The 16,672-nt window shown below is 35.6% G+C and overlaps 13 non-coding genes across 13 annotated transcripts; all 13 read left to right on the top strand.

The window, feature by feature from the left end:
* Positions 1–1,081: 1,081 nt before the first annotated feature.
* On the top strand, positions 1,082–1,153 carry TRNAQ-UUG (transfer RNA glutamine (anticodon UUG)). Its single transcript has one exon. It is a non-coding gene; the product is annotated as a tRNA-Gln (tRNA).
* Positions 1,154–2,863: 1,710 nt separating this feature from the next.
* On the top strand, positions 2,864–2,935 carry TRNAQ-UUG (transfer RNA glutamine (anticodon UUG)). Its single transcript has one exon. It is a non-coding gene; the product is annotated as a tRNA-Gln (tRNA).
* A 1,710-nt stretch (positions 2,936–4,645) lies between these two features.
* On the top strand, positions 4,646–4,717 carry TRNAQ-UUG (transfer RNA glutamine (anticodon UUG)). The gene has a single exon. It is a non-coding gene; the product is annotated as a tRNA-Gln (tRNA).
* Positions 4,718–5,536: 819 nt separating this feature from the next.
* On the top strand, positions 5,537–5,608 carry TRNAQ-UUG (transfer RNA glutamine (anticodon UUG)). The gene has a single exon. It is a non-coding gene; the product is annotated as a tRNA-Gln (tRNA).
* Positions 5,609–7,318: 1,710 nt separating this feature from the next.
* Positions 7,319–7,390, top strand: TRNAQ-UUG (transfer RNA glutamine (anticodon UUG)). The gene has a single exon. It is a non-coding gene; the product is annotated as a tRNA-Gln (tRNA).
* Positions 7,391–8,209: 819 nt separating this feature from the next.
* Positions 8,210–8,281, top strand: TRNAQ-UUG (transfer RNA glutamine (anticodon UUG)). Its single transcript has one exon. It is a non-coding gene; the product is annotated as a tRNA-Gln (tRNA).
* Positions 8,282–9,100: 819 nt separating this feature from the next.
* TRNAQ-UUG (transfer RNA glutamine (anticodon UUG)) lies at positions 9,101–9,172 on the top strand. The gene has a single exon. It is a non-coding gene; the product is annotated as a tRNA-Gln (tRNA).
* Positions 9,173–9,991: 819 nt separating this feature from the next.
* TRNAQ-UUG (transfer RNA glutamine (anticodon UUG)) lies at positions 9,992–10,063 on the top strand. The gene has a single exon. It is a non-coding gene; the product is annotated as a tRNA-Gln (tRNA).
* Positions 10,064–10,882: 819 nt separating this feature from the next.
* On the top strand, positions 10,883–10,954 carry TRNAQ-UUG (transfer RNA glutamine (anticodon UUG)). The gene has a single exon. It is a non-coding gene; the product is annotated as a tRNA-Gln (tRNA).
* Positions 10,955–12,664: 1,710 nt separating this feature from the next.
* TRNAQ-UUG (transfer RNA glutamine (anticodon UUG)) lies at positions 12,665–12,736 on the top strand. Its single transcript has one exon. It is a non-coding gene; the product is annotated as a tRNA-Gln (tRNA).
* A 1,707-nt stretch (positions 12,737–14,443) lies between these two features.
* TRNAQ-UUG (transfer RNA glutamine (anticodon UUG)) lies at positions 14,444–14,515 on the top strand. Its single transcript has one exon. It is a non-coding gene; the product is annotated as a tRNA-Gln (tRNA).
* An 820-nt stretch (positions 14,516–15,335) lies between these two features.
* TRNAQ-UUG (transfer RNA glutamine (anticodon UUG)) lies at positions 15,336–15,407 on the top strand. The gene has a single exon. It is a non-coding gene; the product is annotated as a tRNA-Gln (tRNA).
* An 819-nt stretch (positions 15,408–16,226) lies between these two features.
* On the top strand, positions 16,227–16,298 carry TRNAQ-UUG (transfer RNA glutamine (anticodon UUG)). The gene has a single exon. It is a non-coding gene; the product is annotated as a tRNA-Gln (tRNA).
* The last annotated feature ends 374 nt before the right edge of the window (positions 16,299–16,672 follow it).

The following is a 16,672-nucleotide window of genomic DNA, read 5'->3' as shown; positions in this document are numbered from 1 at the left end:
AGCACATGGCCTATGTGGGGATCGAACCCGTGACCTTGGCGTTATTAGCTCCACGCTCTAACCAACTGAGCAAACCTGCCATACATAAAAGCATCAGCAAACACAAAAATGCCAAATGTACCTAAAACAGGAGAACATTCAGTATTTCAAAATCAGCTATATTGAGTAGAGGAAGACTCTATAATAAAGGGTTCTATGGTGTAATGGTGAGCACTCTGGACTTTGAATCCAGTGATCCGAGTACAAAGCTTGGTGGGACCTAACTTTGTTCATTTTCCTTAAAGTTTAATTTTCAAAGTTTTATGATAGCTTATCTATATTGAAACTTTATATTAATCCCATCAACTTCAGTGGTTTCTTTACTCCAAACTAATTTTGAAACTGTTTCAAATCAGTTTTCAACTGGAGAAATGATTGTCAAACATTTGGAAATAAGAAAATTTGCAAAAAGAATGCAGTAATCCATCACTTGTGCTATGGTTTTTAGATATTCTGGTTTTTAGAAGTTACTTCTTCAGTGTGCACTAATTAGAGTAAAGGTCTGGTCTTCTTTTCTTCTTAAAACCTAGTCCCCAGTAGATTCAATCACCAAAAAAAGTCCTGATTGATTAAGTTGCCTTTGCATTTCTTAGATTTGCCATATTGCAATATTTGAGAAAAAGTTTTCTCTGTATGCCATATAGAGAAATGCTGCATCAGCCAAAGGATGAAATTTTTGTTTATTCCTAACATGGATTTAAAAATTCTCTGTTTTGTATGTGTCTATGATGTTCTCTAGCAAGTTTCAAGGGCTGCTAACTCTAGCCAATGCCATGTGTTGATCCCAGTCTTCATGCACTTTGTTGCTGGATAAAATCCTTTCTTGACATTTCTTGTAGAACAACAAGAAAAAGCAAATGGCCTATATGTGGATCGAACCCGTGACCTTGGCGTTATTAGCTCCACGCTCTAACCAACTGAGCAAACCTGCCATACATAAAAGCATCAGCAAACACAAAAATGCCAAATGTACCTAAAACAGGAGAACATTCAGTATTTCAAAGATCAGCTATATTGAGTAGAGGAAGATTCTATAATAAAGGGTTCTATGGTGTAATGGTGAGCACTCTGGACTTTGAATCCAGTGATCCGAGTTCAAATCTCGGTGGGACCTAACTTTGTTCATTTTCCTTAAAGTTTAATTTTCAAAGTTTTATGATAGCTTATCTAAATTGAAACTTTCTATAATCCCATCAACTTCAGTGCTTTCTTTACTCCAAACTAATTTTGAAACTGTTTCAAATCAGTTTTCAACTGAAGAGATGTTTGTCAAACATTTGGAAATAAGAAAAGTTGCAATAAGAATGCAGTAATCCATCACATGTGCTATGGTTTTTAGATATTCTGGTTTTTAGAAGTTACTTCTTCAGTGTGCACTAATTAGAATAAAGGTCTGGTCTTCTTCTCTTCTTAAAACCTAGTCCCCAGTAGATTCAATCACCAAAAAAAGTCCTGATTGATTAAGTTGCCTTTGCATTTCTTAGATTTGCCATATTGCAATATTTGAGAAAAAGTTTTCTCTGTATGCCATATAGAGAAATGCTGCATCAGCCAAAGGATGACATTTTTGTTTATTCCTAACATGGATTTAAAAATTCTCTGTTTTGTATGTGTCTATGATGTTCTCTAGCAAGTTTCAAGGGCTGCTAACTCTAGCCAATGCCATGTGTTGATCCCAGTCTTCATGCACTTTGTCGCTGGATAAAATCCTTTCTTGGCATTTCTTGTAGGACAACAAGAAAAAGCACATGGCCTATGTGGGGATCGAACCCGTGACCTTGGCGTTATTAGCTCCACGCTCTAACCAACTGAGCAAACCGGCCATACATAAAAGCATCAGCAAACACAAAGATGCCAAATGTACCTAAAACAGGAGAACATTCAGTATTTCAAAATCAGCTATATTGAGTAGAGGAAGACTCTATAATAAAGGGTTCTATGGTGTAATGGTGAGCACTCTGGACTTTGAATCCAGTGATCCGAGTGCAAAGCTTGGTGGGACCTAACTTTGTTCATTTTCCTTAAAGTTTAATTTTCAAAGTTTTATGATAGCTTATCTATATTGAAACTTTCTATAAATCCCATCAACTTCAGTGGTTTCTTTACTCCAAACTAATTTTGAAACTGTTTCAAATCAGTTTTCAACTGGAGAAATGATTGTCAAACATTTGGAAATAAGAAAATTTGCAATACGAGTGCAGTAATCCATCACTTGTGCTATGGTCTTTAGATGTTCTGGTTTTTAGAAGTTACTTCTTCAGTGTGCACTAATTAGAGTAAAGGTCTGGTCTTCTTCTCTTCTTAAAACCTAGTCCCCAGTAGATTCAATCACCAAAAAAAGTCCTGATTGATTAAGTTGCCTTTGCATTTCTTAGATTTGCCATATTGCAATATTTGAGAAAAAGTTTTCTCTGTATGCCATATAGAGAAATGCTGCATCAGCCAAAGGATGACATTTTTGTTTATTCCTAACATGGATTTAAAAATTCTCTGTTTTGTATGTGTCTATGATGTTCTCTAGCAAGTTTCAAGGGCTGCTAACTCTAGCCAATGCCATGTGTTGATCCCACTCTTCATGCACTTTGTTGCTGGATAAAATCCTTTCTTGGCATTTCTTGTAGGATAACAAGAAAAAGCACATGGCTTATATGGGGATCAAACCCGTGACCTTGGCATTATTAGCTCCACGCTCTAACCAACTGAGTGAACCAGCCATACATAAAAGCATCAGCAAACACAAAAATGCCAAATGTACCTAAAACAGGAGAACATTCAGTATTTCAAAGATCAGCTATATTGAGTAGAGGAAGATTCAATAATAAAGGGTTCTATGGTGTAATGGTGAGCACTCTGGACTTTGAATCTAGTGATCTGAGTTCAAATCTCGGTGGGACCTAACTTTGTTCATTTTCCTTAAAGTTTAATTTTCAAAGTTTTATGATAGCTTATCTATATTTAAACTTTCTATAATCCCATCAACTTCAGTGCTTTCTTTACTCCAAACTAATTTTGAAACTGTTTCAAATCAGTTTTCAACTGGAGAGATGTTTGTCAAACATTTGGAAAAAAGAAAAGTTGCAATAAGAATGCAGTAATCCATCACTTGTGCTATGGTTTTTAGATATTCTGGTTTTTAGAAGTTACTTCTTCAGTGTGCACTAATTAGAATAAAGGTCTGGTCTTCTTCTCTTCTTAAAACCTAGTCCCCAGTAGATTCAATCACCAAAAAAAGTCCTGATTGATTAAGTTGCCTTTGCATTTCTTAGATTTGCCATATTGCAATATTTGAGAAAAAGTTTTCTCTGTATGCCATATAGAGAAATGCTGCATCAGCCAAAGGATGACATTTTTGTTTATTCCTAACATGGATTTAAAAATTCTCTGTTTTGTATGTGTCTATGATGTTCTCTAGCAAGTTTCAAGGGCTGCTAACTCTAGCCAATGCCATGTGTTGATCCCAGTCTTCATGCACTTTGTCGCTGGATAAAATCCTTTCTTGGCATATCTTGTAGGACAACAAGAAAAAGCACATGGCCTATGTGGGGATCGAACCCGTGACCTTGGCGTTATTAGCTCCACGCTCTAACCAACTGAGCAAACCGGCCATACATAAAAGCATCAGCAAACACAAAAATGCCAAATGTACCTAAAACAGGAGAACATTCAGTATTTCAAAATCAGTTATATTGAGTAGAGGAAGACTCTATAATAAAGGGTTCTATGGTGTAATGGTGAGCACTCTGGACTTTGAATCCAGTGATCCGAGTGCAAAGCTTGGTGGGACCTAACTTTGTTCATTTTCCTTAAAGTTTAATTTTCAAAGTTTTATGATAGCTTATCTATATTGAAACTTTCTATAAATCCCATCAACTTCAGTGGTTTCTTTACTCCAAACTAATTTTGAAACTGTTTCAAATCAGTTTTCAACTGGAGAAATGATTGTCAAACATTTGGAAATAAGAAAATTTGCAATACGAGTGCAGTAATCCATCACTTGTGCTATGGTTTTTAGATATTCTGGTTTTTAGAAGTTACTTCTTCAGTGTGCACTAATTAGAGTAAAGGTCTGGTATTCTTCTCTTCTTAAAACCTAGTCCCCAGTAGATTCAATCACCAAAAAAAGTCCTGATTGATTAAGTTGCCTTTGCATTTCTTAGATTTGCCATATTGCAATATTTGAGAAAAAGTTTTCTCTGTATGCCATATAGAGAAATGCTGCATCAGCCAAAGGATGACATTTTTGTTTATTCCTAACATGGATTTAAAAATTCTCTGTTTTGTATGTGTCTATGATGTTCTCTAGCAAGTTTCAAGGGCTGCTAACTCTAGCCAATGCCATGTGTTGATCCCACTCTTCAAGCACTTTGTTGCTGGATAAAATCCTTTCTTGGCAATTCTTGTAGGATAACAAGAAAAAGCACATGGCTTATATGGGGATCAAACCCGTGACCTTGGCATTATTAGCTCCACGCTCTAACCAACTGAGTGAACCAGCCATACATAAAAGCATCAGAAAACACAAAAATGCCAAATGTACCTAAAACAGGAGAACATTCAGTATTTCAAAGATCAGCTATATTGAGTAGAGGAAGATTCTATAATAAAGGGTTCTATGGTGTAATGGTGAGCACTCTGAACTTTGAATCCAGTGATCCGAGTTCAAATCTCAGTGGGACCTAACTTTGTTCATTTTCCTTTAAGTTTAATTTTCAAAGTTTTATGATAGCTTATCTATATTGAAACTTTCTATAATCCCATCAACTTCAGTGCTTTCTTTACTCCAAACTAATTTTGAAACTGTTTCAAATCAGTTTTCAACTGAAGAGATGTTTGTCAAAAATTTGGAAATAATAAAATTTGCAAAAAGAATGCAGTAATCCATCACTTGTGCTATGGTTTTTAGATATTCTGGTTTTTAGAATTTACTTCTTCAGTGTGCACTAATTAGAGTAAAGGTCTGGTCTTCTTCTCTTCTTAAAACCTAGTCCCCAGTAGATTCAATCACCAAAAAAAGTCCTGATTGATTAAGTTGCCTTTGCATTTCTTAGATTTGCCATATTGCTATATTTGAGAAAAAGTTTTCTCTGTATGCCATATAGAGAAATGCTGCATCAGCCAAAGGATGACATTTTTGTTTATTCCTAACATGGATTTAAAAATTCTCTGTTTTGTATGTGTCTATGATGTTCTCTAGCAAGTTTCAAGGGCTGCTAACTCTAGCCAATGCCATGTGTTGATCCCAGTCTTCATGCACTTTGTTGCAGGATAAAATCCTTTCTTGGCATTTCTTGTAGGACAACAAGTAAAAGCACATGGCCTATATGTGGATCAAACCCGTGACCTTGGCATGATTTTCTCCACGCGCTAACCAACTGAGTGAACCAGCCATACATAAAAGCATCAGCAAACACAAAAATGCCAAATGTACCTAAAACAGGAGAACATTCAGTATTTCAAAAATCAGCTATATTGAGTAGAGGAAGATTCTATAATAAAGGGTTCTTTGGTGTAATGGTGAGCACTCTGGACTTTGAATCCAGTGATCCGAGTTCAAATCTCGGTGGGACCTAACTTTGTTCATTTTCCTTAAAGTTTAATTTTCAAAGTTTTATGATAGCTTATCTATATTGAAACTTTCTATAATCCCATCAACTTCAGTGCTTTCTTTACTCCAAACTAATTTTGAAACTGTTTCAAATCAGTTTTCAACTGGAGAGATGTTTGTCAAACATTTGGAAATAAGAAAAGTTGCAATAAGAATGCAGTAATCCATCACTTGTGCTATGGTTTTTAGATATTCTGGTTTTTAGAAGTTACTTCTTCAGTGTGCACTAATTAGAATAAAGGTCTGGTCTTCTTCTCTTCTTAAAACCTAGTCCCCAGTAGATTCAATCACCAAAAAAAGTCCTGATTGATTAAGTTGCCTTTTCATTTCTTAGATTTGCCATATTGCAGTATTTGAGAAAAAGTTTTCTCTGTATGCCATATAGAGAAATGCTGCATCAGCCAAAGGATGACATTTTTGTTTATTCCTAACATGGATTTAAAAATTCTCTGTTTTGTATGTGTCTATGATGTTCTCTAGCAAGTTTCAAGGGCTGCTAACTCTAGCCAATGCCATGTGTTGATCCCAGTCTTCATGCACTTTGTCGCTGGATAAAATCCTTTCTTGGCATTTCTTGTAGGACAACAAGAAAAAGCACATGGCCTATGTGGGGATCGAACCCGTGACCTTGGCGTTATTAGCTCCACGCTCTAACCAACTGAGCAAATCGGCCATACATAAAAGCATCAGCAAACACAAAAATGCCAAATGTACCTAAAACAGGAGAACATTCAGTATTTCAAAATCAGCTATATTGAGTAGAGGAAGACTCTATAATAAAGGGTTCTATGGTGTAATGGTGAGCACTCTGGACTTTGAATCCAGTGATCCGAGTGCAAAGCTTGGTGGGACCTAACTTTGTTCATTTTCCTTAAAGTTTAATTTTCAAAGTTTTAGGATAGCTTATCTATATTGAAACTTTCTATAAATCCCATCAACTTCAGTGGTTTCTTTACTCCAAACTAATTTTGAAACTGTTTCAAATCAGTTTTCAACTGGAGAAATGATTGTCAAACATTTGGAAATAAGAAAATTTGCAATACGAGTGCAGTAATCCATCACTTGTGCTATGGTCTTTAGATGTTCTGGTTTTTAGAAGTTACTTCTTCAGTGTGCACTAATTAGAGTAAAGGTCTGGTCTTCTTCTCTTCTTAAAACCTAGTCCCCAGTAGATTCAATCACCAAAAAAAGTCCTGATTGATTAAGTTGCCTTTGCATTTCTTAGATTTGCCATATTGCAATATTTGAGAAAAAGTTTTCTCTGTATGCCATATAGAGAAATGCTGCATCAGCCAAAGGATGACATTTTTGTTTATTCCTAACATGGATTTAAAAATTCTCTGTTTTGTATGTGTCTATGATGTTCTCTAGCAAGTTTCAAGGGCTGCTAACTCTAGCCAATGCCATGTGTTGATCCCACTCTTCAAGCACTTTGTTGCTGGATAAAATCCTTTCTTGGCATTTCTTGTAGGATAACAAGAAAAAGCACATGGCTTATATGGGGATCAAACCCGTGACCTTGGCATTATTAGCTCCACGCTCTAACCAACTGAGTGAACCAGCCATACATAAAAGCATCAGCAAACACAAAAATGCCAAATGTACCTAAAACAGGAGAACATTCAGTATTTCAAAGATCAGCTATATTGAGTAGAGGAAGATTCTATAATAAAGGGTTCTATGGTGTAATGGTGAGCACTCTGAACTTTGAATCCAGTGATCCGAGTTCAAATCTCGGTGGGACCTAACTTTGTTCATTTTCCTTTAAGTTTAATTTTCAAAGTTTTATGATAGCTTATCTATATTGAAACTTTCTATAATCCCATCAACTTCAGTGCTTTCTTTACTCCAAACTAATTTTGAAACTGTTTCAAATCAGTTTTCAACTGAAGAGATGTTTGTCAAAAATTTGGAAATAATAAAATTTGCAAAAAGAATGCAGTAATCCATCACTTGTGCTATGGTTTTTAGATATTCTGGTTTTTAGAATTTACTTCTTCAGTGTGCACTAATTAGAGTAAAGGTCTGGTCTTCTTCTCTTCTTAAAACCTAGTCCCCAGTAGATTCAATCACCAAAAAAAGTCCTGATTGATTAAGTTGCCTTTGCATTTCTTAGATTTGCCATATTGCTATATTTGAGAAAAAGTTTTCTCTGTATGCCATATAGAGAAATGCTGCATCAGCCAAAGGATGACATTTTTGTTTATTCCTAACATGGATTTAAAAATTCTCTGTTTTGTATGTGTCTATGATGTTCTCTAGCAAGTTTCAAGGGCTGCTAACTCTAGCCAATGCCATGTGTTGATCCCAGTCTTCATGCACTTTGTTGCAGGATAAAATCCTTTCTTGGCATTTCTTGTAGGACAACAAGTAAAAGCATATGGCCTATATGTGGATCAAACCCGTGACCTTCGCATGATTATCTCCACGTGCTAACCAACTGAGTGAACCAGCCATACATAAAAGCATCAGCAAACACAAAAATGCCAAATGTACCTAAAACAGGAGAACATTCAGTATTTCAAAAATCAGCTATATTGAGTAGAGGAAGATTCTATAATAAAGGGTTCTTTGGTGTAATGGTGAGCACTCTGGACTTTGAATCCAGTGATCCGAGTTCAAATCTCGGTGGGACCTAACTTTGTTCATTTTCCTTAAAGTTTAATTTTCAAAGTTTTATGATAGCTTATCTATATTGAAACTTTCTATAATCCCATCAACTTCAGTGCTTTCTTTACTCCAAACTAATTTTGAAACTGTTTCAAATCAGTTTTCAACTGGAGAGATGTTTGTCAAACATTTGGAAATAAGAAAAGTTGCAATAAGAATGCAGTAATCCATCACTTGTGCTATGGTTTTTAGATATTCTGGTTTTTAGAAGTTACTTCTTCAGTGTGCACTAATTAGAATAAAGGTCTGGTCTTCTTCTCTTCTTAAAACCTAGTCCCCAGTAGATTCAATCACCAAAAAAAGTCCTGATTGATTAAGTTGCCTTTGCATTTCTTAGATTTGCCATATTGCAATATTTGAGAAAAAGTTTTCTCTGTATGCCATATAGAGAAATGCTGCATCAGCCAAAGGATGACATTTTTGTTTATTCCTAACATGGATTTAAAAATTCTCTGTTTTGTATGTGTCTATGATGTTCTCTAGCAAGTTTCAAGGGCTGCTAACTCTAGCCAATGCCATGTGTTGATCCCACTCTTCATGCACTTTGTTGCTGGATAAAATCCTTTCTTGGCATTTCTTGTAGGATAACAAGAAAAAGCACATGGCTTATATGGGGATCAAACCCGTGACCTTGGCGTTATTAGCTCCACGCTCTAACCAACTGAGTGAACCAGCCATACATAAAAGCATCAGCAAACACAAAAATGCCAAATGTACCTAAAACAGGAGAACATTCAGTATTTCAAAGATCAGCTATATTGAGTAGAGGAAGATTCTATAATAAAGGGTTCTATGGTGTAATGGTGAGCACTCTGGACTTTGAATCCAGTGATCCGAGTTCAAATCTCGGTGGGACCTAACTTTGTTCATTTTCCTTAAAGTTTAATTTTCAAAGTTTTATGATAGCTTATCTATATTGAAACTTTCTATAATCCCATCAACTTCAGTGCTTTCTTTACTCCAAACTAATTTTGAAACTGTTTCAAATCAGTTTTCAACTGGAGAGATGTTTGTCAAACATTTGGAAATAAGAAAAGTTGCAATAAGAATGCAGTAATCCATCACTTGTGCTATGGTTTTTAGATATTCTGGTTTTTAGAAGTTACTTCTTCAGTGTGCACTAATTAGAATAAAGGTCTGGTCTTCTTCTCTTCTTAAAACCTAGTCCCCAGTAGATTCAATCACCAAAAAAAGTCCTGATTGATTAAGTTGCCTTTGCATTTCTTAGATTTGCCATATTGCTATATTTGAGAAAAAGTTTTCTCTGTATGCCATAGAGAGAAATGCTGCATCAGCCAAAGGATGACATTTTTGTTTATTCCTAACATGGATTTAAAAATTCTCTGTTTTGTATGTGTCTATGATGTTCTCTAGCAAGTTTCAAGGGCTGCTAACTCTAGCCAATGCCATGTGTTGATCCCAGTCTTCATGCACTTTGTCGCTTGATAAAATCCCTTCTTGGCATTTCTTGTAGGACAACAAGAAAAAGCACATGGCCTATATGGGGATCGAACCCGAGACCTTGGCGTTATTAGCTCCACGCTCTAACCAACTGAGCAAACCGGCCATACATAAAAGCATCAGCAAACAGAAAAATGCCAAATGTACCTAAAACAGGAGAACATTCAGTATTTCAAAGATCAGCTTTATTGAGTAGAGGAAGACTCTATAATAAAGGGTTCTATGGTGTAATGGTGAGCACTCTGGACTTTGAATCCAGTGATCCGAGTTCAAATCTCGTTGGGACCTAACTTTGTTCATTTTCCTTAAAGTTTAATTTTCAAAGTTTTATGATAGCTTATCTATAATGAAACTTTCTATAATCCCATCAACTTCAGTGCTTTCTTTACTCCAAACTAATTTTGAAACTGTTTCAAATCAGTTTTCAACTGAAGAGATGTTTGTCAAACATTTGGAAATAATAAAATTTGCAAAAAGAATGCAGTAATCCATCACTTGTGCTATGGTTTTTAGATATTCTGGTTTTTAGAATTTACTTCTTCAGTGTGCACTAATTAGAGTAAAGGTCTGGTCTTCTTCTCTTCTTAAAACCTAGTCCCCAGTAGATTCAATCACCAAAAAAAGTCCTGATTGATTAAGTTGCCTTTGCATTTCTTAGATTTGCCATATTGCTATATTTGAGAAAAAGTTTTCTCTGTATGCCATATAGAGAAATGCTGCATCAGCCAAAGGATGACATTTTTGTTTATTCCTAACATGGATTTAAAAATTCTCTGTTTTGTATGTGTCTATGATGTTCTCTAGCAATTTTCAAGGGCTGCTAACTCTAGCCAATGCCATGTGTTGATCCCAGTCTTCATGCACTTTGTTGCAGGATAAAATCCTTTCTTGGCATTTCTTGTAGGACAACAAGTAAAAGCACATGGCCTATATGTGGATCAAACCCGTGACCTTGGCATGATTATCTCCACGTGCTAACCAACTGAGTGAACCAGCCATACATAAAAGCATCAGCAAACACAAAAATGCCAAATGTACCTAAAACAGGAGAACATTCAGTATTTCAAAAATCAGCTATATTGAGTAGAGGAAGATTCTATAATAAAGGGTTCTTTGGTGTAATGGTGAGCACTCTGGACTTTGAATCCAGTGATCCGAGTTCAAATCTCGGTGGGACCTAACTTTGTTCATTTTCCTTAAAGTTTAATTTTCAAAGTTTTATGATAGCTTATCTATATTGAAACTTTCTATAATCCCATCAACTTCAGTGCTTTCTTTACTCCAAACTAATTTTGAAACTGTTTCAAATCAGTTTTCAACTGGAGAGATGTTTGTCAAACATTTGGAAATAAGAAAAGTTGCAATAAGAATGCAGTAATCCATCACTTGTGCTATGGTTTTTAGATATTCTGGTTTTTAGAAGTTACTTCTTCAGTGTGCACTAATTAGAATAAAGGTCTGGTCTTCTTCTCTTCTTAAAACCTAGTCCCCAGTAGATTCAATCACCAAAAAAAGTCCTGATTGATTAAGTTGCCTTTGCATTTCTTAGATTTGCCATATTGCAATATTTGAGAAAAAGTTTTCTCTGTATGCCATATAGAGAAATGCTGCATCAGCCAAAGGATGACATTTTTGTTTATTCCTAACATGGATTTAAAAATTCTCTGTTTTGTATGTGTCTATCATGTTCTCTAGCAAGTTTCAAGGGCTGCTAACTCTAGCCAATGCCATGTGTTGATCCCAGTCTTCATGCACTTTGTCGCTGGATAAAATCCTTTCTTGGCATTTCTTGTAGGACAACAAGAAAAAGCACATGGCCTATGTGGGGATCGAACCCGTGACCTTGGCGTTATTAGCTCCACGCTCTAACCAACTGAGCAAATCAGCCATACATAAAAGCATCAGCAAACACAAAAATGCCAAATGTACCTAAAACAGGAGAACATTCAGTATTTCAAAATCAGCTATATTGAGTAGAGGAAGACTCTATAATAAAGGGTTCTATGGTGTAATGGTGAGCACTCTGGACTTTGAATCCAGTGATCCGAGTACAAAGCTTGGTGGGACCTAACTTTGTTCATTTTCCTTAAAGTTTAATTTTCAAAGTTTTATGATAGCTTATCTATATTGAAACTTTCTATAAATCCCATCAACTTCAGTGGTTTCTTTACTCCAAACTAATTTTGAAACTGTTTCAAATCAGTTTTCAACTGGAGAAATGATTGTCAAACATTTGGAAATAAGAAAATTTGCAATACGAGTGCAGTAATCCATCACTTGTGCTATGGTTTTTAGATATTCTGGTTTTTAGAAGTTACTTCTTCAGTGTGCACTAATTAGAATAAAGGTCTGGTCTTCTTCTCTTCTTAAAACCTAGTCCCCAGTAGATTCAATCACCAAAAAAAGTCCTGATTGATTAAGTTGCCTTTGCATTTCTTAGATTTGCCATATTGCAATATTTGAGAAAAAGTTTTCTCTGTATGCCATAGAGAGAAATGCTGCATCAGCCAAAGGATGACATTTTTGTTTATTCCTAACATGGATTTAAAAATTCTCTGTTTTGTATGTGTCTATGATGTTCTCTAGCAAGTTTCAAGGGCTGCTAACTCTAGCCAATGCCATGTGTTGATCCCACTCTTCATGCACTTTTTTGCTGGATAAAATCCTTTCTTGGCATTTCTTGTAGGACAACAAGAAAAAGCAAATGGCCTATATGTGGATCGAGCCCATGACCTTGGTGTTATTAGCTCCACGCTCTAACCAAGTGAGCAAACCGGCCATACATAAAAGCATCAGCAAACACAAAAATGCCAAATGTACCTAAAACAGGAGAACATTCAGTATTTCAAAGATCAGCTATATTGAGTAGAGGAAGATTCTATAATAAAGGGTTCTATGGTGTAATGGTGAGCACTCTGGACTTTGAATCCAGTGATCCGAGTTCAAATCTCGGTGGGACTTGACTTTGTTCATTTTCCTTAAAGTTTAATTTTCAAAGTTTTATGATAGCTTATCTATATTGAAACTTTCTATAATCCCATCAACTTCAGTGCTTTCTTTACTCCAAACTAATTTTGAAACTGTTTCAAATCAGTTTTCAACTGAAGAGATGTTTGTCAAACATTTGGAAATAATAAAATTTGCAAAAAGAATGCAGTAATCCATCACTTGTGCTATGGTTTTTAGATATTCTGGTTTTTAGAATTTACTTATTCAGTGTGCACTAATTAGAGTAAAGGTCTGGTCTTCTTCTCTTCTTAAAACTTAGTCCCCAGTAGATTCAATCACCAAAAAAAGTCCTGATTGATTAAGTTGCCTTTGCATTTCTTAGATTTGCCATATTGCTATATTTGAGAAAAAGTTTTCTCTGTATGCCATATAGAGAAATGTTGTATCAGCCAAAGGATGACATTTTTGTTTATTCCTAACATGGATTTAAAAATTCTCTGTTTTGTATGTGTCTATGATGTTCTCTAGCAAGTTTCAAGGGCTGCTAACTCTAGCCAATGCCATGTGTTGATCCCAGTCTTCATGCACTTTGTTGCTGGATAAAATCCTTTCTTTGCATTTCTTGTAGGACAACAAGAAAAAGCACATGGCCTATGTGGGGATCGAACTCGTGACCTTGGCGTTATTAGCTCCACGCTCTAACCAACTGAGCAAACCGGCCATACATAAAAGCATCAGCAAACACAAAAATGCCAAATGTACCTAAAACAGGAGAACATTCAGTATTTCAAAATCAGCTATATTGAGTAGAGGAAGACTTTATAATAAAGGGTTCTATGGTGTAATGGTGAGCACTCTGGACTTTGAATCCAGTGATCCGAGTGCAAAGCTTGGTGGGACCTAACTTTGTTCATTTTCCTTAAAGTTTAATTTTCAAAGTTTTATGATAGCTTATCTATATTGAAACTTTCTATAATCCCATCAACTTCAGTGGTTTCTTTACTCCAAACTAATTTTTAAACTGTTTCAAATCAGTTTTCAACTGGAGAAATGATTGTCAAACATTTGGAAATAAGAAAATTTGCAATGAGTGCAGTAATCCATCACTTGTGCTATGGTTTTTAGATATTCTGGTTTTTAGAAGTTAATTCTTCAGTGTGCACTAATTAGAGTAAAGGTCTGGTCTTCTTCTCTTCTTAAAACCTAGTCCCCAGTAGATTCAATCACCAAAAAAAGTCCTGATTGATTAAGTTGCCTTTGCATTTCGTAGATTTGCCATATTGCTATATTTGAGAAAAAGTTTTCTCTGTATGCCATATAGAGAAATGCTGCATCAGCCAAAGGATGACATTTTTGTTTATTCCTAACATGGATTTAAAAATTCTCTGTTTTGTATGTGTCTATGATGTTCTCTAGCAAGTTTCAAGGGCTGCTAACTCTAGCCAATGCCATGTGTTGATCCCAGTCTTCATGCACTTTGTTGCTGGATAAAATCCTTTCTTGGCATTTCTTGTAGGACAACAAGTAAAAGCACATGGCCTATATGTGGATCAAACCCGTGACCTTGGCATTATTATCTCCACGCGCTAACCAACTGAGTGAACCAGCCATACATAAAAGCATCAGCAAACACAAAAATGCCAAATGTACCTAAAACAGGAGAACATTCAGTATTTCAAAGATCAGCTATATTGAGTAGAGGATGATTCTATAATAAAGGGTTCTATGGTGTAATGGTGAGCACTCTGGACTTTGAATCCAGTGATCCAAGTTCAAATCTCGGTGGGACTTAACTTTGTTCATTTTCCTTAAAGTTTAATTTTCAAAGTTTTATGATAGCTTATCTATATTGAAACTTTCTATAAATCCCATCAACTTCAGTGGTTTCTTTACTCCAAACTAATTTTGAAACTGTTTCAAATCAGTTTTCAACTGGAGAGATGTTTGTCAAACATTTGGAAATAAGAAAAGTTGCAATAAGAATGCAGTAATCCATCACTTGTGCTATGGTTTTTAGATATTCTGGTTTTTAGAAGTTACTTCTTCAGTGTGCACTAATTAGAGTAAAGGTCTGGTCTTCTTCTCTTCTTAAAACCTAGTCCCCAGTAGATTCAATCACCAAAAAAAGTCCTGATTGATTAAGTTGCCTTTGCATTTCTTAGATTTGCCATATTGCAATATTTGAGAAAAAGTTTTCTCTGTATGCCATATAGAGAAATGCTGCATCAGCCAAAGGATGACATTTTTGTTTATTCCTAACATGGATTTAAAAATTCTCTGTTTTGTATGTGTCTATGATGTTCTCTAGCAAGTTTCAAGGGCTGCTAACTCTAGCCAATGCCATGTGTTGATCCCACTCTTCATGCACTTTGTTGCTGGATAAAATCCTTTCTTGGCATTTCTTGTAGGATAACAACAAAAAGCACATGGCTTATATGGGGATCAAACCCGTGACCTTGGCGTTATTAGCTCCACGCTCTAACCAACTGAGTGAACCAGCCATACATAAAAGCATCAGCAAACACAAAAATGCCAAATGTACCTAAAACAGGAGAACATTCAGTATTTCAAAGATCAGCTATATTGAGTAGAGGAAGATTATATAATAAAGGGTTCTATGGTGTAATGGTGAGCACTCTGGACTTTGACTCCAGTGATCCGAGTTCAAATCTCGGTGGGACCTAACTTTGTTCATTTTCCTTAAAGTTTAATTTTCAAAGTTTTATGATAGCTTATCTATATTGAAACTTTCTATAATCCCATCAACTTCAGTGCTTTCTTTACTCCAAACTAATTTTGAAACTGTTTCAAATCAGTTTTCAACTGGAGAGATGTTTGTCAAACATTTGGAAATAAGAAAAGTTGCAATAAGAATGCAGTAATCCATCACTTGTGCTATGGTTTTTAGATATTCTGGTTTTTAGAAGTTACTTCTTCAGTGTGCACTAATTAGAATAAAGGTCTGGTCTTCTTCTCTTCTTAAAACCTAGTCCCCAGTAGATTCAATCACCAAAAAAAGTCCTGATTGATTAAGTTGCCTTTGCATTTCTTAGATTTGCCATATTGCAATATTTGAGAAAAAGTTTTCTCTGTATGCCATATAGAGAAATGCTGCATCAGCCAAAGGATGACATTTTTGTTTATTCCTAACATGGATTTAAAAATTCTCTGTTTTGTATGTGTCTATGATGTTCTCTAGCAAGTTTCAAGGGCTGCTAACTCTAGCTAATGCCATGTGTTGATCCCAGTCTTCATGCACTTTGTCGCTGGATAAAATCCTTTCTTGGCATTTCTTGTAGGATAACAAGAAAAAGCACATGGCTTATATGGGGATCAAACCCGTGACCTTGGCGTTATTAGCTCCACGCTCTAACCAACTGAGTGAACCAGCCATACATAAAAGCATCAGCAAACACAAAAATGCCAAATGTACCTAAAACAGGAGAACATTCAGTATTTCAAAGATCAGCTATATTGAGTAGAGGAAGATTCTATAATAAAGGGTTCTATGGTGTAATGGTGAGCACTCTGGACTTTGACTCCAGTGATCCGAGTTCAAATCTCGGTGGGACCTAACTTTGTTCATTTTCCTTAAAGTTTAATTTTCAAAGTTTTATGATAGCTTATCTATATTGAAACTTTCTATAATCCCATCAACTTCAGTGCTTTCTTTACTCCAAACTAATTTTGAAACTGTTTCAAATCAGTTTTCAACTGGAGAGATGTTTGTCAAACATTTGGAAATAATAAAATTTGCAAAAAGAATGCAGTAATCCATCACTTGTGCTATGGTTTTTAGATATTCTGGTTTTTAGAAGTTACTTCTTCAGTGTGCACTAATTAGAATAAAGGTCTGGTCTTCTTCTCTTCTTAAAACCTAGTCCCCAGTAGATTCAATCACCAAAAAAAGTCCTGATTGATTAAGTTGCCTTTGCATTTCTTAGATTT

This window comes from Taudactylus pleione, unplaced genomic scaffold (assembly GCF_031769625.1).
Source record: "Taudactylus pleione unplaced genomic scaffold, aTauple2 ptg000085l, whole genome shotgun sequence".
NCBI classification, from domain to species: Eukaryota; Metazoa; Chordata; class Amphibia; order Anura; family Myobatrachidae; genus Taudactylus; species Taudactylus pleione.
The sequence above is the reverse complement of the archived record's forward strand: the minus strand, read 5'-3'. Positions and strand labels throughout refer to the sequence as shown.